We start from the raw sequence: 9176 nt of genomic DNA, 5'->3' as shown, positions 1-9176 counted from the left end.
CTCATGATGAAGTCGTCGCATCACAAGTGCATTTTTTATAGCATAAAAGGGTATACAAAAATATTTTTATTGTTTTTAATCGGTGATTTTTAATGGCTGCTATATGCTATAGTGGTCCGATCTGTACAATATATTCGGATATTCTAGCAATTTCTGAGACATTAATACATACCTAATTTCGTGAAGATACTTAGTCAAATAAAGAAGTTTTCTATATAAGAACTTTATTCCGATCGTTCAGTTTGTATGACAGCTATATTATAGTTAGCCAATTTGCAGTTGAAGACAGCTGAGAACACAGCTATTTCATAGGAATACAAACGTTAACTAGTACTCAAACTTGAACTGCCGTCAATATTTACGTTTCGCAAAATTGAAAACCAAAAGTTGCCCGCTTAAGGCTTGGTGGGAATTCAAATTGTGTTAATAGGGTTTTCAAGCCATTAAAAAAATATAATTTATGCATGGATTTTTAAAGTACTGGAATAGATTTTGCTAGCATTAGGGCAATGAACATGCGCCATATTCGCGAAGAAAATAGTTGAGCTTAAATTAAATTCTTCTATTGTTGTCTTCATGAATATTTAATATCCCAGGTGGTACTATAAAAGGAGGTGCGGAGTTGTGTTAATCATCAGTTATGCCCAAAGTGTATTCAGCCATTTTCAGCTTTTTAATATATTTTTTAAAGAATGTTGCCGAAAACGACATTCATTTTCTTATTGGTTGGTAAGTATAAAAGTCTCTAATAAGTAATATATTCTTGTAAGGGTTCAGCGTATGCTAGTTTCGCCAGATATAAAAATCCTTCTCATTGCTGTTTTAACATTATTGCTCTATGAAGCCAAAAAAATCCAAAAGGTGAACAGGGATGTGAAATATCTCATTTGTTTTTTAAATATTTCAGCTTTCCTAATTGTTAGCGAATTGTCAATAAGCTCTGGTAATCCAAATGATCGAAGGAGAGGCGGTGGCAGTCAAGGCGGTGAATCTGTGGCACATGATGAGTTTTGTGACAGGTCTAGCACTGGTATTGCTGTATCCAAGAAGCAAAAAAGGATGGTAGGAAATAGGCCGGACAGTCAAAAAACTTCTTGGGCTAAAAGGTTGAGAGAGAAAAGAGCCGAGAAAAATATTTGCTTGGGTTTGGTAAAAGTTTCCCATTTTAAAAATCTTAAATTTTTTTTTACAATTTATTTTTTATCAATTTGTTTATGTAAAATATCAAAAATAAATACACAAAGTTGCACATAGTTAAATATGAAATTTTTAATATACTCATTACGAAGATTCTAGAAGAATTACTAAACATATTGTTTTCTTACTTATGCTATCGGTTGAAATATATATTTGATTTAGGAAATTCTAAACAAAAGCTAGATTTACAAAAGTATTAAAGTGATAAGCCCACAACATGACAACAATAATTTTAGCCACAACACCAGAAATCTCTTTGACAATGGCTTCCAGAATAATCGACTTTTTTCGGAGAAATTGAGAATTGAATAGGATATAATGTCAAAACTCTTTCAACAGCGGTTGTTTGCTGGGATTGGAACACGTAAAAACAAAATCTAATAAAATTTAAGATGCCGTCCCCGTAAACGAAAAAATCGCCGTGAACTACGGGAATACCCATAACCTTTATAGGGAAAGTGCGTCTGCCCAGCTGGTACTGAAGGAAGCAAACGTCAGGGCCGAATGTCGGAATATAAGCCTAATTTGTGCACTTTCATCGACGAGCGCAGCCCCGCCATAATATTAAAATCGTGCTCGGTGACTTCAACGCCAGAGTGGCCAAGGAATGCACAAATGATCCAACAGTCGGGAATTTCAGCCTCCACGATCAAAGTACCGACAACGATTTCAGGCTGATCGACTATGTCGTGATACGAAACATAATTGTAAGTAGCGCCAGATTGCAGCATTGATAAATCCATCAGGCTTGTTGGCTGTCTTCCGATCAAGGAACAAGAAGCCAAATTCGTCACTTCATGATAGACGCAAGGCATTTTTGCAGTGTGCTTGGCGTACACTCAATCCATAATGCCAATATTGATTATTACAGACAAGGAATTCGCAACCCGACTCTGGTTTCTGCTATCTAGTAACTCTCCTCACATTGCCCTCTCTATGCGTACTGTCGCTGCCCAATGATCTAACCATCAGTACAGAAATTATTAGAATAATGGTAAATGTCGCGGTCGAGCTATTCAAACACTGCAACGAAGCGCTGATATAACGCATTATCCATTCCTTTGTCAAATATGGTCGGAGGAGCGCATGCCCAACGACTGAAACTTTAGTGGACTCCACGCTATCTACCAGAGAGGTGTTTCCTCAATCTGTTCCACCTATCATGGGATCAGTCTTCTGAATATCGAATATAAGACCTTATCGAACATATGATTAGGCTTTATCAGTGTTGCTACCGACCGGAAAAGTCCAAAGAAAAACCGATCGATATGCATCATCTTCTTGGCGATTTCAAAGCTGCTTTCGATAGCACAAAACGGGATCACTACCATGGCGCTATGTCTGATTACGGAATCCGTATAAAACTTATACCTGTATGTAAAATGACATTGAGCGCTACCTTCAGCTCTGCCAGAATAAGGAAGGACCTCTCCGAGTCGTTTGACACCAAACTAGGTTTCAGATAAGGCTTGAGAAGATAATTCGAGTTGCAGACATTAACCGTACTGTCATCATCTTTTTTAAGAGTCACCACTTATTACCCCTTGCTGACGATAGTCGGCCACAACAACTGGGACGGGTTTGATGCTGAACGAAGACAAGAAGTACCTCCTGTCATCAAAGGATATCAATGATTTCGAGATGATGTTACCGTAACAGTTGTAATTACGGTGTAGTAAAAGACTTCGTCGAACTAGGTGATGTATAGTCCTTTCACACAAAGATCCGTCAGTTTTTTAGAGGTAGATAGCAGTGTTCTCCTAGTGAAATTAGTATGATGCGGTTTTATCATAATCACACAGATCCAGCTAACTGGACTTAGTTCGTTTTTTTATTTCTTAATATACATTTAACAAATTAATATTTTACATTTTGACATTTTAATTGAAATATTTTCGAAATTTCTCAAAATGTTAAATAATTTTCATATGGCATTATGGGTCGTTTACGCCATTTTACTTTACATATTTACCTGCAGTTAGAGCTAAGTACAAACCACTGTGTGCTACAATACCTATAGATGTTATATGACATTAACCCTCCGCTTTAGGATCCTTAAGCACCACCACTGGAATACCACTTAGCACAGTACCTGTCCCATCACCTGGCATAAGAGTTGATGCTGCATTAGGGTCAACGGTCGCATCACCTGTCCCATCACCTGGCATAGGAGTTGATGCTGCAGTAGGGTCTGTGGGGATGGGGGGTATCTGCGGGGTATCTATATTTTGAGCAAGCGGACCAGCAGAGCCGTTTGACGGTTGAGTTACGATTAGTAACGCTGTAATATATAAAAATCAATTATTTTCTTGTTACTTACAACCTCAAATATAATTAAAAACAAAATTTAAATATGAAGATCGCAATATTTTCAAACCATCGATGTTTACTTACTTAAGTGAAAACCTAAAATATAATGATAATGTGTGAAAACCCGGTAATACTATTGTAATTTAATGCTCATAATCTTTAGCACATATCTTTTCGAAGTCCTTTACTAAATTTGCTCTATGCGGAGTGAATTTTTACCCAAGACACACTTATAAATTGCTCAGAAACCGACAGCAGCCCTTAGCTGGAATTTACGGCTTCTCAAGCTCGGCAAACCTATTCGTCATCACTCGCTTTCATATCACCATGTAAACTATAACGAACTATAGCGGTCTTTCACACAGAAACACAAAAACTTTATGTACCATATATATATGTGAAAATATATGTAAAGAACATTCATCTAGACTGCATAAGAAACGTTTTGAGAATTTAGTGGAATATATGCTTACCAACAAGTAAAAATATATATGAACTCTTCGCTAACATCCTTGATAAGGTATTGTAAAAAGAACTTAAGAGGCTCTGACAACAGTTTTTCTTTCACTAAACGCTTACAAAGTAATCCAATGGATTTATATAGAAGATCTGGTAGTTAATAATATGCAAATTTAAGCATCCGAATTTCTGGTAACAAAAATGTTCCTTCTACTTCTTATATATTTAAATATAACTTAATTGATCTATGCCTAAATTAAGGCAATTAATATGTAAATGCACGATCTTCGCTTTTAACAGCAGCTGAGCTTAAATTATTTTCCTCCATTGTTGTCTTAATGGGTATTTTTACCTCCCAGTTGGTAATATAAAAGGACATGCGGAGTGTGGTCAACCTACAGTTAAAGCAATTGTGTATTCAGTGATTCCGATTATAGTTTTCAAGGATATCGCCGAAAAGTACTTTAATTTTCATGCTCTTTTTTTCTTTTGCTCCCTATTTCCATACATTTTTTTTTTACTTCACAGTGCTTCTAATCGCCAACGAACTGACATGCAGCTCTGCTGTTCGAAAGGTTACAGCAGATGATTACTGTGAACACCATAGCACAGCTATAGGGATATGACATGACGAGGCCGGCTCACGGATGAGTCCAGGTATCGCTGGTTGAGGTTGGGGTAAAAGAGTCACAGCTCAGTTTTCTTATGCGAAAACAAATATTTCCAGTAGGTAGCTTAACATCTGCTAAAACAAGAGCTAAAAGAAGGACATAACTTGGTGAAACAACATTCGTCTAATCCCGATACGTATTTAGTCTTGCCATAAGTTATGTTACAAAGCATACACGCATACAAACGTCTATCAGCAGGATGTTTTGAAAGGCGTGATAAAGCAGTTAAGCAATACTCTTTTCAATGGAGAGCACTGCATCTGCCAGCAAAATTCTGCTCGAGCACACCAGGCAAAATTCACCCAACAGGGGCTGAAAAGGAATAGTCTTGGCTTCGTAGCTGTAGATGATTGGCCGTCGGGAAGTCCAATTTTATTCCAGCGGAAAGTAAAAACCACCCAACACTGGCTTAAAAGCAATATTCCTTGTATCATAGCTGCAGCTGACTAGCCAGGATGCTTCGAAGTTGAGGTTTGAATCCATTTGTTTACAGTTTGTGGTCAGAGTTGGAAAACATGGCTTTTTGAATAGCCAACAGAAATTTGCAGCGTCGTTGATACTAATAAAACCAATGCGTGCTGTTATTGATCAATGGTCGAATCGTTGGAGGGCTTGTGTGAAAGGTGATGGTAAAAAAGGTGACTTTAAGATGTTCGAATTGTAAGAAATTGTTATGAGAAGTCGTATGGTTAAATTTTTGTAGACATAAATCTCATATACTCGTACGAATACCACAATCAATACAATGTGTGTGATGCAAACTACATATTTCACTAAAATATTGAAGAGCACACTTTATCAGCATGCCTAAATATTGAGAATAGATGCAGACACAGGCCAACAGAGCAGACAAATCGCGAAGAAGAGAGTTAGAGAAGTTTCTAAAGTCTTATAAAAATTTCTAAAAGTACTGGAAACGTATTAGAAAATTGAAAACCACGTTTGCACGCTTAAGGTCTGCTGTGAATCCAAATTATGGTAATACGTTTTCCAAGCCATTAAAAATATATTTTATGCACAAGTTTTAGCTGCACTTGATTAGATTCTGCTAATTTTAAGGCAATTAACATGCATATGCACGATGTTCTCGAAGAAGAATAATGAGTTTAAATTAAATTATTCCTTTGTTGTCTTAATGGATATTTTATCTCCCAGATGGTACTATAAAATCACGTGCGGAGATGTGTTAATTTTCAGTTAAAGCATAGTTGTAATCAGTCGTTTTCAAGTTTCAAGTTTTCACTTCATCAAGGATGTTGCTGAAAAGTACTTTTCGTTTCTTGATGGTTGATAAGTACAGAGGGCTCTTTTATGGAATATATAAACATGTGGTTTCAGTATGACAGTATGACAATGAAAAACGGACGACTAATAGCTTAGTTAGCTGCAGGCCAATATAAGCTATAAAACATCTTTGATCGATATTAATTTCTAGAGCCCTTGTTTGGTTTCAATCGACTCTTGGTACATTCGCAATGCATATTTGCATGACTCCATATTGCTATCGCTTGCTCCAGATCTGACACCAACTTTTTCTTGTACCTGGCTAAAAGAGAACGCCAGCTGCAAATAAATAAGAAGATAAATACTTATATGAGAGCTTATTTTGAAGCGAAATACAGCGTTGGTTAGGTGATTACCTTACATTACATATGCCTAAGTTTTGGCTGCGTTTGATTACATTCTGTGCATTTCAAAACAATTAGTATTTAAATTCATGATCTTCCCTTAGAACAATGGGAGATTCTAAATAAAACCTTTTTATTGCTTTATTACTAGGTACTGAGGTTTTCAATATTGCACTATAAAAGCTGTATTGCAGTTTTGTCGAGCTTTAGTGATAGAAAACCATACGTGCGTAGAAGCTCGCCAGTTATTTAATCTATCTTGTTACCGTAACTCGTCAAAGATGTTGCCGAAATATGCTAGCTGTTATACGTGCCTTCTTAATTACTGAAGTTTGAAAGTTTTCTATACAGATAATACAATTGAAGCTTCTAACTTATTTTGATAGATTGCTACAGTTAAAAAAATAACAGGTGTTCCTCCATATAGCGAACATGTAGAGCTCTAACCAGGAAAAAGAGAAGTCGCTAAAGTGCCATCTTCTCAAACACATTTATTCATTATTTGCTAACACCAATTATAGTAGATGATATAATATTAAGTTGATATATAATCGCTTTTCTATATTTTAGTCTTCCCAATTGTTTGGGAAATTACAAGTAAAGATTTTAATTCACATTATAGTGCCAACGATGAGCTTTCCAATGATTCTAGTACAGCAACTGAGTTTAAGTTCTTAAATACTTGTTGGATGATATAGCAGCATTAGTAGCCATGTCGGACAGAATAAGAATCCTTAAAATAAAAGTAGAAAAATGAACTTGGTGGGCAGGAAAGCTTCGAAATATACTGATAAATAAAATGATTTCACTGGTCCGATTACCGCTCATAAAGAACAATGAATCGCAAAATTCTGCCGCTACAACAACAATGAATCGCAACTAACGGACGGTCACTGATTGTCGTTGAAACTCCTCTTAGAGAACTTCTTCAAGAATGGTCAAAAAAGATGCTGTCAATAGCCACACAGAGCTTCAACTTCGATAGTGGCATAAGTCCTTAAACTACAACAATTCTTTGGAGGGCAGATTCAGGTATGGTGTTAAGTAAGTCAGAACGTGAGCAGTGAGCTTTTTCACGGATGGGTCGAAGCTAGTAGGGAAGGTTGGAGGTGGCGTTTTCTGGAGTGGTTTTAAGGAGTTCTCCGTCAATCTTGGCATTAGGCTACCGGACCAGTGTAGTGTTTTTCAGGCAGAAGTGACTGCTATTAAGTAGACTTACTGCTACAAAGCAGCATTTATGCAGTCAGGCTAAAAATCTTGTCGGACGAAAGTTGGCAAAGTTGAAACGACATTAGCCTTCTCAACAAATTTGTGATACGCTGAAAGTGCTTCGTCGATTTGTGTAGATCTTATTATCAATCATATAGGAGTTTTAAATACCACAACGGATCGGCGTTCTGAGCAGTTCCAAGATATACCTGTTAGGATCGACTTCTTACCTTAACCGGCAATACTTCTCACAGCATTAAAGACAGTTTGCAAAATTGAGAACTTCATTTGCCCACTTAAAGTATGTTTGATGTGTAGATAAAATGTGATATTTTATGCTTAAGCTTTAGCTATACCGCTAATTTTAAGGTAATTAACATGTAAATGCACGATCTTCACGAAGAACAATAGTTGAGTTCAAATTGTTTTCTGTCATTGTTGTTGATGTTGTAACCGCCCAGATGCTAATATAAAAGAAGGTGGGAAATCTAGTGCATATTCATTGAAACTAAGAGTTTCTTCAGCTATTTTCAAATTTCAATTTTACTTCTTTATGGATAAGCATTGGTAAAAGTATAGACGACTTTAATAATATATCATGCAAAGTTTCAGGCTGTGTCCTTTAAATATTCAATACAAAAACAGCAGTGCACAAATCTCATATTTTCGTAGGTGCCAGACAGTGTTTCATAGATTATGTTAAGATTATCCCACAACAACCATTATGCTTGCCCTGTGCGAATAAAGCACTCGTTTTTAAATATTTCAGCTCTGCTAATTGTTAGCGAATTGTCAATAAGCTCTGGTAATCCAATTGATCGAAGGAGTGGCGTTGGAAATGGGCACATGATGAGTGCGATTGTGGTTTTAGTAAGTCTAGTACCGCTGTCGCAAATGACTCCGAAAAGTCACATGATGTGTAAATGTGTGTTCGCTTTAGTACCGCGATAGGTGTCTCATATGACCCAATCATGTAAGATATAAAAAATAATTAAAAATAAAGTTACACATAGTAAAATGATAAGATTTTTAATATATTTACTAAACAAAACTATTTTTTTCTTAGTCTTGCTGTCGATCCTAATTATTGGGCCAGGTACTCCTGAACAAACTACAGAGTCAAAAAGGTATTGAACAAGAGTAAGAAGTAATAATTTTCAGAGAATAACTGAGACGACAACATTATGATAACTAAAACTTTGCGATAACACTAGAAAGCGCTTTGATAATGCTTCACAAACTAATCAACCATTTCCTGATAAATTGATCATTTAACAGGGTGTAATGTCAACTCTAACAGGTATTTATCAGTCTCAAGTTTGTCTGTGTTTAGCGATCGCCATTAAGGTAAACTATTTTTGCCTCGCTTTAGCCTTTACAGAAACATTTTTAATTACTTTTCTATGGTCTCATCATCGTGGATCGTAAGGACGAACTATAGTTTATGTAAACGTATATGGCTAAGCTACAATGACCGAGTTTAAAACAGAGCACTGCCATAGTGATATATTTTTGTGGATTTGAGGATTTGAGGATTTCGAATGAAGACTAAAGGTCGACATTCCCTGACCAGTTGTTTTGTGGTTACTTGTTTGATTGCCGAAGGGGTAAATATTTTTTGGTCCATTAGTTTTGGCATTAATAGAAAAGCTTATGAATTTATGTTATCGGAAAATCTCCCGCCTAACTAAAGGCTTTAAAC

General features: G+C 36.3%; 3 long non-coding RNA genes across 3 annotated transcripts; 2 read left to right on the top strand and 1 right to left on the bottom strand.

Annotated features, from left to right (window-relative positions):
* The first annotated feature begins 631 nt into the window (after window positions 1-631).
* LOC138857495 (uncharacterized) lies at window positions 632-1266 on the top strand. Its single transcript, XR_011396617.1, has 2 exons — window positions 632-729; window positions 908-1266. It is a non-coding gene; the product is annotated as an uncharacterized lncRNA (long non-coding RNA).
* A 1714-nt stretch (window positions 1267-2980) lies between these two features.
* Window positions 2981-4112, bottom strand: LOC138857472 (uncharacterized). The gene is made up of 2 exons (XR_011396573.1): window positions 3981-4112; window positions 2981-3478 (listed from the first exon to the last, which is right to left on the bottom strand). It is a non-coding gene; the product is annotated as an uncharacterized lncRNA (long non-coding RNA).
* A 3865-nt stretch (window positions 4113-7977) lies between these two features.
* LOC118682433 (uncharacterized) lies at window positions 7978-8492 on the top strand. The gene is made up of 2 exons (XR_004978244.2): window positions 7978-8142; window positions 8244-8492. It is a non-coding gene; the product is annotated as an uncharacterized lncRNA (long non-coding RNA).
* The last annotated feature ends 684 nt before the right edge of the window (window positions 8493-9176 follow it).

Source organism: Bactrocera oleae, chromosome 5 (assembly GCF_042242935.1).
Source record: "Bactrocera oleae isolate idBacOlea1 chromosome 5, idBacOlea1, whole genome shotgun sequence".
NCBI classification, from domain to species: Eukaryota; Metazoa; Arthropoda; class Insecta; order Diptera; family Tephritidae; genus Bactrocera; species Bactrocera oleae.
This window is presented reverse-complemented; position numbering and strand designations above follow the sequence as displayed.